Source organism: Acanthopagrus latus, unplaced genomic scaffold (genome assembly GCF_904848185.1).
Source record: "Acanthopagrus latus isolate v.2019 unplaced genomic scaffold, fAcaLat1.1, whole genome shotgun sequence".
NCBI classification, from domain to species: domain Eukaryota; kingdom Metazoa; phylum Chordata; class Actinopteri; order Spariformes; family Sparidae; genus Acanthopagrus; species Acanthopagrus latus.
Genome location: NW_023504055.1, coordinates 440,001 through 451,653, shown reverse-complemented (window position 1 = coordinate 451,653; position 11,653 = coordinate 440,001).

The window sequence follows — 11,653 nt, the reverse complement described above, 5'->3', positions numbered from 1 at the left end:
AGTGTCTCTCTAACCTCCTGGCTAAAACTTTTGCTATTATTTTCACATGATTGTTAATCAAAGAAAAGGGACGGTAGGATTCACACTTTGTGGAGGGCTGTTCTGGTTTTGATATTAAGGTTATAAGTGCATTCTGTAATGATGGTGGTAGCTCCCTCTTTTCAAGACATTCTTCACACATGTTCAATAAAGGAACCAACATCGTGCCCTTAAAGCTTTGATAGATTTCAATAGGTATACCGTCAGGCCCTGGTGCTTTCCCTCCTGTCATACTGTCTATGGCCTCTGATAGTTCACACGCTACAATTGGGGAGTTGAGCTCATTTTTTGTGCTTTCTGTCAGGACTGGTATTTCTATCTGATCCAGGAAGCTGTGGATCGTATGAGATGTGGCTGGAGTTTCTGATGTATACAATTTAGAATAGAATGTCTGAAAAGTACTGTTAATTTCTTGTGGATTAGTAATTGTTTTCCCTTCCTCTGACTTAATTTCCAAAATTGATCTTTCATTCTGTATTGATTTTAAACGCCAGGCCAGAAGTTTCCCTGGCTTCTCTCCCTGGTCACAGAACGTCTGTTTCACTTCGTTATGCTATATAGTGCTTTATTTGTTGATAATTCCTTATATTGTGCTCTTAGAATGGCCAATCTCAATGTCTAATCTCTTTTGTAACGTTATGGTTGATTTCTGTCTCGAGTTCTTTAGTATCCTTTTCTAACTCTGTCAGTTTTGTTAGAGATACTGCTCGTATAACTGATAATTTGCCCTCGTGTATAGGCCTTAAATGCCTCCCACCTCGTAGATGCAGATGTTTGGGTAGTGTTCATTTAGAGTAAACATCAATATGGGCTCCAACAAATTTTAAGAACTCATTATCATGTAGCCATCGAGGGCTTAATCGCCATATGGTTGGGCCCTTGGTGGCTGCCTTTACAGTGTAATTGATTAGTAGTAGCGCATGATCTGAAATGACGATTCCTTTGTATACAGAGTCGTTCACATTGGCTGTCATAGGCTTAGAAATGAGGAAGTAGTCGATGCGGGAGTAAATGTTATGGCTCTCCAGATATCACAGAGATTTAACTCACCCATAAAGTGTTGTATTGTCTTCCTACTCTGCATATGTGAGGTGCCCACACCTGATGACTTGTAGGATTGTAGGATTCAGCGTGCAGTTAAAGTCTCCTGCCATACAAATGTGACCATGTAGCATTGATAAAGTTAAAAACAAGCTATTATAAAAACTGTATATCATCGCTGTTAGGACCATATAGACATACTAAATTAATGTCTTGATTTAATAAAGAACCCTGGACGATAACAAATCTGCCTGCAGTATCCTGTATGATATTAATGACCCTCAGTGGAACAGATGAGTGTACAAGTATTGCCACCCCTCTTGCATGAGAGGAGAATGGGGCAGATATGACTTGACCTTGCCACCTTCTTTTTTAAGGGGGTATATTCACTGGAAACTAAGTGGGTTTCTATCTGTGTTTTAGGCTGCTTCAACCTGGACACTACTTGTTTTAATTCCACTATCTTCCTCTTCCTTTATTTTTAGTATATATATAGTAATATAGTAATAAAACCATAGTAATAAATATAGTAATAAGCCAGGAAATAAGCCTGATCCTCTAGAGGGCAGTATCACAGCCAGTACTATGAGAAGAAAAAAACAAGAAAACCAAAGATAAGTCGGACGTGCTCTGACGGATTTCATATTCATGCGGATGAAAACTGCAATGTTAATATGTGAGCCTGTATGGTTAGTCTTTTGTTAGTAGCCTGCCTGACAGGCCAGCGTCTATGTTAACCTCCAAGCTCGTCATCGATCAGGCAAAGAGCTCACCAGGACTGTCTCCGGGAAATCAGCGTCGGATATCTTATCACTCAGCCAGAGTTCCCTGGTACTTGCTGCGTTTCAGCTGATGACTCTTTCTGCGCGTCGTGGTTGGTGTTCGCCTTCTTCATTTTTCGGATGAGTTCTTCAGCATGGGATGTGGAGGCGAATTAGTGCCAGGTCTTTTTGTGTATGATTAGCATTTTTTAATTTAACATAAATCCTTTTTTCTCAGACATTTTGTGCAGATTTTGTTTCTCTGCCTCAAAAATTTTCCTGTGTCTTTTGAATTCAGTGGAGAGATCCGGGAAAAACACGACACGGCCACCTTCGATTATGATTTCGTCTTTCAGACGCGCTGCTTTCATGACTCCATCTCTATCTCGATATGTCAGGAATTTCAGCAGAATAATCCGTGGCCGAATTCCATCCGACCCCCGCCGATCCTGGGTCAGCTCCGGCCTTTTCCCCAGTCTGTAGGCTTGCTCGATAATCAGCGGCTGTCCTGTTTCTGTGTCAAGTGCACTGGGAAGCCATGTCATCAAGAATGTACGGGCATCTCCATTCTCCGATCCTTCGGCTAATCCAACCAGCCTCAGACTGGAGCGGCGGCGTCGGTTTTCCAGCTCTTCCATCTGAGAGGTGAGTTTCTGGACTTTCCTCTGCGTGGTGTTGGCTAGAGCTGCTGGCGAAGTGATCCGGTCCGCCGCTGTTGGAAAAATCATTCCTCAGGGCTTGTATGGCCATTAACATCTGGCTCTCGTCGCGGTTAGCCTCAGCTTGAGTTAGCATGTCGCCAGGTGCCTGGTCCTCCACGTCCTCCTCCTGTAGGCTTTCAAAATCTGTCTTTTTGTCGTCTTTAGGAGGTCTGTTTCTCTGTCTGTCTGTTTTTTTTTTTTTTTTTTGACATCGTGCTGAATGTATCTTAGCAAATATTTTGGGTCGCAAATAGCTCAATTTGGATACTAAGAGATGGTAGAAATCAAGGACATTGGAACCGAGGGGACGGGGGGACGGGGTCCCGTCCCACATTTGTTCCACCCAAAACGTATACCATGCGGAAGAGAAAAATATTTTATTTTGAAATCTTCAACTCACTTGCTTTTATTATGAAATGGAACACAGCATCTTGTCAGCAGCCACCGGCCCTGGACAGGTCAGAAGTATTAAGATGAAAAGACAGCAGCAGCTCCGTTTAAAGACAGAGTCTACAATCCTGGAGAGCTAGCAAGATTTGAAAGTGGCGCCTCCTCTGAGTTCCACCCCCTCCCCCCCATCCCGTCAGTGCTCCGTCCACAGCAGTGGGACTCAGCAGGGAGAAGGAGACGACTTAGCTGACTCATTAACCATTCTCATGGCTAAAAACAACACAAAGAAGCTAACGTTAGCATTGGGCTAATACGAGCTACAAACAGCCCCTCACATGCCCCACTTGTCTCCACCACTCAAACGCTGCACCGATGTTGACTCGGGTCTGACTTCTTTCTTCATCCAGAGCCTTTTCTGTCGCAGCCTTGACGACGTCTCCAGTAGTCAGGTTCTTCTTGATCTGAGTCCATTTTTGACACAGTTGGAGCAGAGGCGAATACTCACGCACCCATGGCTTCCAGAACAGGTCAGCAAGATATTTCACCTGCTTCCATCTTCTGCATGGATATGAGTCCTGGTTGTTAAATAATCCTGGTGGCAGGATGGGCTGTTTCTTCATCAAAACCAAGTGCTCAATGGCTTCACGCAGTTCACACTCAGCACCAACAAAGTTTTTCCCGTTGTCTGAACGTATGATGCATACATACAAAGCGACGTACTGCATTCAGGCAGGAGTCGGTGTCTAATGTGTGTGCACTGCTCTGATAGTAAGGCAGGTAAACAGTACGCCATATCTTTTGACTGTGCAATGGCCTTGCTTAATGTCAACTGGCCCAAAGTAGTCTACGCCGACATTTGTAAAGGGTGGTTTGTCAGGTAAGAGTCTGTGTTCAGGCAGGTCTGCCATGTTCTGCTCTTGTGCCTTGCCTCTGACTTTTCTGCAGGTTACACATCTTGACAGAAACTGTCCAGTTTGCTGAGGGAATCCAGTATCTCTGACGCAGCTGCGAGAGCATATAGTTCCTCCCACAGTGTCCAATCTTTTCATGAATATCTTGCAGAATCAGTGTTGAGTTCTTTGGGATTCTGACTGGATGCTTTGCATGATCTGGCATTGCTGATGCACAGATATGGCCTCCTATCCCTATTACTCCATCTTGAATCCTTGGATCAAGCGTTGACAAATGACTACTCCTCTTCACATTTCTGCCTTTCTGTAGCATGAAGATTTCTTCTTGAAACTGTTGGCCTTGGATGAATTTGATCATCTCCTTCTCTGCTCTCATCAAGTCTTCCACAGTCGCTGCTGATTTGTCGTAGTGTTTCCTCTGGTCCACCGTCTTCCTTTCACCGTTGAAATCTGCTTGTGAATGTGTTTTCTGCTTCTTGCTACGTTGAAGAAGCAAGTCCTTAAGCCAGAGAAACCATGCCACTGCTCTTTTCAGCTGAAACCAGCTCGAGTAGTGATTGATCAACTTGTTAACAGGATTTGTAACTTCAGCTGCCTGAGTGAGATGCACCGTCGCTGAATGTCTCACCTCGCTGTCTTCTCCCTCAATTTTCACTTCATCAGGTCTATGCGGCCACTGACACTCTGGACCTTTAAGGAACGCTGGACCATGAAACCAGCTTTGGTTTCTCATGAACTTGGCAGGCATAAGCCCCCTGGATGCACAGTCAGCTGGATTAACTGAGGTGCTGACATATCTCCATTGCTGAGGCGTTGTTGTCTCTCTGATGGTGGCAATACGGATTGCAACAAAGGTCTTGAAGCGAAGTGACTTATTTTCAGTGCACTTCAACACAGTTGTGCTGTCAGTCCAAAATATTGAATCAAGCAAGTCCATCTGAAGTTCTCTTTTTAACAGCTTGTCCATATCCACAGCTACAACTGCTGCCGTCAACTCCATGCTTGGAATAGTGGTCTGTTTCAGTGGGGCAACACGTGATTTTCCCATCATGAAAGCACAATGAACGCGTCCATCTTTATTGTCAGCCTCAAGTAAGAAACTGTTCCGTAACCATTTTCACTTGCATCAGCAAAGTGATGAAGCTGTGCTGTAGCAACAAGTCCAAAATCCTCTGGTTTTACACATCTGTCAACACTCAGCTCTGACAGCTGATGTAGCTCTTGTAGCCACATATTCCATCTTCGGCCAAGCTGTGGTGGAATTTCATCATCCCATGCAAGCCCTTCCTTACACAGGTGTTGCATGAGCATCTTTGCCGGCATGATTGTTGGAGCATAGAAGCCCAGCAGATCATAGAACACAGAACTTGTCACAGACAATATTCCTGGTCTTGTAACTGGTTTGTCTTTCAGATTGATCCTGAACTTGAGTAAGTCAGACTCAACACACCACAGCACTCCTAAAGCCCGTTCCACAGGAAGTGAGTCGTGAATAAGATCCAGGTCTCTAACCTCTTTGGCTCTCTCACAATCTGGGACAGAAGCAAGCAACACCCGGCTGTCGCTAGTCCACTTTGTCAGGTGAAATCCTCCACTAGCACATAGTTTTGTAAGATTTTCACACAGGTCACTGGCCTGAGCCTCAGTGGTGACTGATTTTAGGCCGTCACCAACATAGAAATTCTTTAGCACTGTATCCACTGCCTCAGGTGATGCGTTACAGCGATTTTCTTCTGCTGTTTGTCGAAGAGCGAAGTTGGCGCAGCTGGGGGAAGAAGGAGCTCCGAAAAGTTGAACAATCATCTTGAATTCAGTACTGTCACGATTTAAGTCCCCTTTTGGCCACCACAGGAAACACAGCAGGTCAGTATCTTTATCAGGAACCTTCACTTGATAATGCATTGCCTCAGTATCAGCCATCATAGCAACTGGTTCCTGTCTGAAGCGAGTCAGTACTCCTAACAGAGAGCTAGTCAAGTTTGGCCCTTGCAAAAGCTGACCATTTAAAGAGGTAGCTGGCGGTGCAGCTTCTTCTTTTGTGGGTGGTATACCCCATGAAGAGGAATATACCACACTTTACCATCTTGGCAGTTCAGGTGTGTTGTTGGTACCGCCACTGCATATCTTTAATTAAGCATGTCATTCATGAAACTTGTGTATTCTTCATGAAACACAGGATTCCTCTTCAGCTTGCTCTTGAGGTTTAACACTCGCTGTATCAATGGTTGTTTGGCATTTGGACATTTGTTTTCTTCATGGGAAGATCTATGTAGAAATGTCCATCCATGACGCATGCAGAGCGTGACACAGAATCCATGAAGTGATGAGCCTCCTGCGACATCTCTGATTTATCATCACAGTTGCTTTCGGGAAAGTCATGATTATATTGCTGTATGAGTAGTTGTTCCACATTCTCAACAGAAATTCTGTTGACTACAGCACACAGCAGTGCACAGTGTGCTGTCATCCACTGTGGTGTCACTTGGCTCCTTGAGCGGTCCGTTCAAAATCCATCCAACAGCAGTTTTTACTGCATATGGTCCATTGTTCTGGCTATGGATCACTTTGCATGGCTCTAAAACGTTATGCTCTTTGGTTCCTATGAGAAGTTCCACTTCTTTATCAATGAAAGGCAACTTCACTTCACTCAGATACGGCCATTTGTCAACATCTTTTTGCAATGGAATGTTATCTTTTGAAACAGGGATGCATTTTTTGTGTGAAGACTTTGGATAACTCAGTGAAATTGCTGTTCTCAAGACCACTGACTTCTAAACGTGTGAGGATGTAACTTTGCACTCTCCTTTTGGAATTGATGGTGCTCACCATAAGGTTGGCCTTTCGACCTTGAACATTCAGCTGCTTTGCTAATGCTTCAGTACAAAACGATGCAGAGAATATTATTGAATATTATTGGTTTGTTGAAGTAGCAAATATTAGTTATTCAAAATATTCAATATACATGTACTTCTTACTAACATTTTAAATTTGACAGAATATAAGCACGTTGTGCTTAGAGCATAAGCTGTACTGCTCAGGATGAATGAATGTGTGTGTGCATTTCCCAAAGGGCTGAATGTGATGTTTGAAGACCAGCAGAGAACCTTACTGTGGAAAGCAGGTAGGGAAGAAATCACTGTCTGCACCTTGTTGCTGTGCATTTGTTCAGTTGCCAGGTCAAAGGAAATGGACACTGAGTTAGACTGTGATTAGCTCCTCAGGCTGTGTTGCTTCTTGAAGCAGTTTGGAGATAATGTATCATAACAGAAAAATTAAAATGGCTGTGACTGTAACTGTGTGCATCTGTATGTGTGTGTGGTCAAGGTTTCAAAGGAAGGTCGAAGCAGGAGACCAGCCGTGTGGTAGAGGTAAGATCTTTAGCCCGAGCCCGAGCCCGACCCGGCCCGAAATTCGGGTCGGGTCGGGCCTAAAATGTCAATCATTACGTTCGGGTCGGGTCGGGCTCGGGCTTCTCTCTCGCTGACTTTTTTTAAAATAAATATATATTTATAAAAATGTATACTAAAACGATGTGTGGATACTAAACTAAGGAATACTTGTTGTAAATAAATAATTTGGATAAAACAGAGAAGGCGGCGCTGTAAGGTAATTGCTATATAACTACTACTAAACAGGAGGCGCAGAGCAAGAGCACGCTTTGCGCACGGCTTTGCGGACATTTCGTGAACGTAAAATACTATGGGATAAATTGAAATTTCGGGTTTGCTTCGGGCTCGGGCCTGCAAATCAAGTTAATTGGTCGGGCTCGGGCTGGGTCGGGCTTTAATGCCTGCGGGCCTGGGTCGGGTCGGGCTGGATTTTTTAGGCCCGATCTTACCTCTACCGTGTGGCCTGCGAATCCTGTTTTGTATGTACACAGAGAAGATTCCCCAGAAGGCCCGGGAGGAACTTTCACTCCCCCTGTGACGTACCACAATCTGCGCACAGACGATGACTGATATAAATGAGATTTAAGTTCCTAAAAGTGTTTTTTTTTTTCTGTCTCGCTCTCTCTCTCTGTCTCATCCCACCTCTACTCTCAGGTCAAGGCTGACGTGTCCAGATGCTACCCTCTGCCGTGTGAGATCATGCAGTTCCACCTGATCCCTGAGCGCCGGGCTGTTCGAAGAGAGTTTTATCTGCACATCGGCCTCGTGATTCACATTGCACAGCTGCCTAAGCCCAAACCAGAACCTCAGCTGCCACATGTTGAGCAAGAGGCAGACACAGGTGGAGTAGGAGGCCCAGTGATTCTGCACCACAAACAGCCTGGAAGACAGAACTCTACTGAGGCCTCCACCTCAGATCTGTGCCACTGTGCTCCGACTCTGTGTCACCTCAGGGCCCTCCATGTGGTTTATGGCAGACACTTGACTGGTGTCAATCAGCTATCTGCTACCACCCATTCACACCCTTAAGCTCGTCACCGCACACACAGAGTACTTGATTTCAGAGTAACAGTAACGTCTTGTACAAGCTGCAGCGATACCTCCACTGGATAAAACTTTTGATAAACAGCCCTTATTATATTGCTGATGTGTTCAGATGGAATATGTTTCAAGGGAATAGATGAATATTCTAGACATTTTACGTTCATTCCAGCTGAACACACAGTACCAGTCAAAAGTCTGGACACACCTTCTCCTTCAGTGTTTTTTTCTTTATTTTTATTATCTTCAACATTGTAGTTTAATATTGACGACATCAAAACTAAGAAGGAACACATGGAATTATGTAGTAAACAAAAAAGTGTTAAACAAAGCAGAATATGTTTTATATTTTAGATTCTTCAAAGTAGCCACCTTTTGCTGTGATGACAGCTTTGCACACTCTTGGTATTCTCTCAATCAGCTTCATGAGGCAGTCACCTGGAATGGTTTTCAATTAACAGATGTTCCTTGTCGAGAGTATTTGTGGAATTTCTTGCCTTCTTAATGTGTTTGAGACCATCAGTTGCCATTTCTCTTTACTCTTCTCTACTACTTACTCTACTACTTCTCTTTCCAGGTGACTACTAAAATATAAAACAGTCTGGTTTGTTTAACACTTTTTTGTTTACTACATAATTCCATAAGTGTTCCTTCATAGTTTTGATGACTTCAATATTAATCTACAATGTAGAAAATAATAAAAATGAAGAAAAACCATTGAATGAGAAGGTGTGTCCAAACTTTTGACTGGTACTGTATATGTGAAATAACTCAATATGATTTGCTTGTATAATTTGTTTTCACAAAATAATCCAATTGTTTTACATGTCATAATTAGATGTAGTGATGTCATGCAGCCAGCTTTGTCTACCTGGTTTTACTGAATGGCCTTTGTGTGAAGCCATTTAGGGCAAAGAAACCTTTAAGACCCGGCAATTAATTTTTGTCCTCTGTAGTTGTCATGACACTGGGGTCTTTATTTAAAAAAAACATGCATGCAGTTTATTTGAGTCCAGTTGTCCTGTGTAAAGCACATCCTGGGCTTTCTAGTGATGTAACACACAAGGGGCGTGGTCAACAGAGTTCATCTTCTGTCTTTTCACAATGATGGGAATTGCAACCAACACATTTTATGGCAGTAAGGGAGTTAAGTGATCAGATTTATAAAGAAATATTGTTTCTGTTTATCCTGAGGATGTTGCTCTTCATTTATGAGAGTCTTAACTATATTATATGATGATAGAAGCTTAGAAGTGCATGTTAACGTTAAGCCTTTCAAAATACACATTTTAACCCTTGTCCTTTGTGCGGGACAGTGGGACTTGCTTCATCTCATTTCCAACCATTTTCCATACTTCAGGAAACAGGCAGGGAAGATTTTGTTTAAGATTATTTAGGGAAAGTGAGCCATTGAGCTGTCAGGAGACGAAGAGGAAGAGAGCAAGGTAGTAGAGCAGGTTTAAAATGTGTTTTTTATTTGTTTCCAATATTCATCAAATGAGAATGAATTACCAAATCATGCCTTGTATTGTACTTTTTGTGGAAAAGAATGACCCTGATGTCCACTACAAGGGACAGGTGATAAACAATAAATCAATAACATGTTTGAGAAAATCATCTTGGTGATATGTTTATTGTCATGTCATGTCATTATCCGTAACCGCTTATCCCTTTCCATGGGGTCGCGGGATGTTGTTGCTGGAGCCAATCCCAGCCTTGTCTCAGGGCGAGGGCAGGGTGCTCCCTGGACAAGTTGATATGTTTATTACATCCCAATTAATTAGATTATGTACAAAAACATGTTTTTCTTCCCGGTCTCAGGAGGACATGCTGACCTTGCATGTCACATGTAGGGCTCTGGCTATCATTTTTATTGCTTTCTTTGATTGTTTATTGCCAAGTGTGGCCCGATGGTCGTAGTGAAGGCCCAGGGTGCAGGGCCACAGTTCGCAACTCACTGAGTTGGTAATAATTTTGTCCAGGATGTCCAGATGTTACACATCCACATGTCTCACGCCTAGAAAGGAGTTAGTCTGTGTGTTATTTGCTTGTTCTTGACATTCCCGTCAGTGTTTTTCTATACCTTATTCATGTCCACTGCTCAGAGATCAGATGAGGTTCAGCTGGAAACTAACACTGGTGAGGGTGATGCAGGGTGAGCCAGCACTGCAGAGTTGCAGGTAGGTGCTGTTATGAAGGGTGAGGTGATTTTAGTCTGTCGATCATGAGAGGAAGGTTTGAACATGATAAGAAGTGAGCACGGTTGAATTTAAACAATAATATACAAAGCATGACTCTGATATTGCACTAGCTTTCCCATCAGTATTTTTCTATAACTTATGGTTGAAGTTGAACAGAAGGTCACTTTCAGTGCAGCTTTCTATGTTTCGCCTGAACTACTCATTTAGCAACAGAGCAGAGGCTGCAGGGATCATTCCTGGATTGCCTGTAGAGGTACGTAAACTATTTGGGCAAGTGTAAAACCTGGTCAGGCTGCTTTTGGTTGTCCCTGTTTCATCCTCTGACGCAGAGAGAAGTTTTAGTGTCCTCGGCAGGCTCAAAACTTGGCTCCGGTCCACAATGACTCAACACAGACATCAACATGTTGCTGTCTGTCATGTCCATCAGGATAAACTTGATTTACTTCACAAGAAGTCAATTTGCAAACAATTTGTGGCTTAGGAGGAAAACTGTTTTTGTCTCTTTTGCCTAGGCCAGTGATTTTCAACCTTTTGTGTGCCATAACACACGTTTGACACTGAAAAAAACACACGGCACGCAGATGATTGAATGCAGGACTGTACAGTGCTATCCAACTGTAATTTGTGACAGAAAACTACACAGGAATTGATATTTATCAGTTCATTACGTCTATTCTAATGTCTTTTTCGTTTACCTTTACCTTCACACGCCAGTTAGTTAGTGGAAATGTGGAAGGATATCACACTTGGCAGTAAAAAACAAGTGTTTTTATATGTTAAAAATGTAACCTTTGCCTGTATCTGTGTCTGTTCATTGAGGCATAAGATGCAACTAAGAAAAGAAAATGTATTCAGAAAATCTGAATTCAAATTTTGATCAGTGTTCGTCAGTGTAGTTAATTTATGACATAATTCTTTTCAAACCATCAACAGATCTGTCAGGTTTCCGATGTGTGTGTGTGTGTGTCCCCAGATGTTAAACTCGTTCCTACACCCCAGGTAGAAATATATTAATTTCATCGGAGCCTAGCCCCACACGTCCGCTAGGTTGCGTGTCATAACCGGAAGCCCGGGATGAGAAAGTTGATACCAGCTAAAACAAGCAGCCATTTAGCTTTGCATAGCAAACAAAGTTGGCCCACCTTGAGCTAACCAGCCAAAGATAGCCATAGTTAGCAG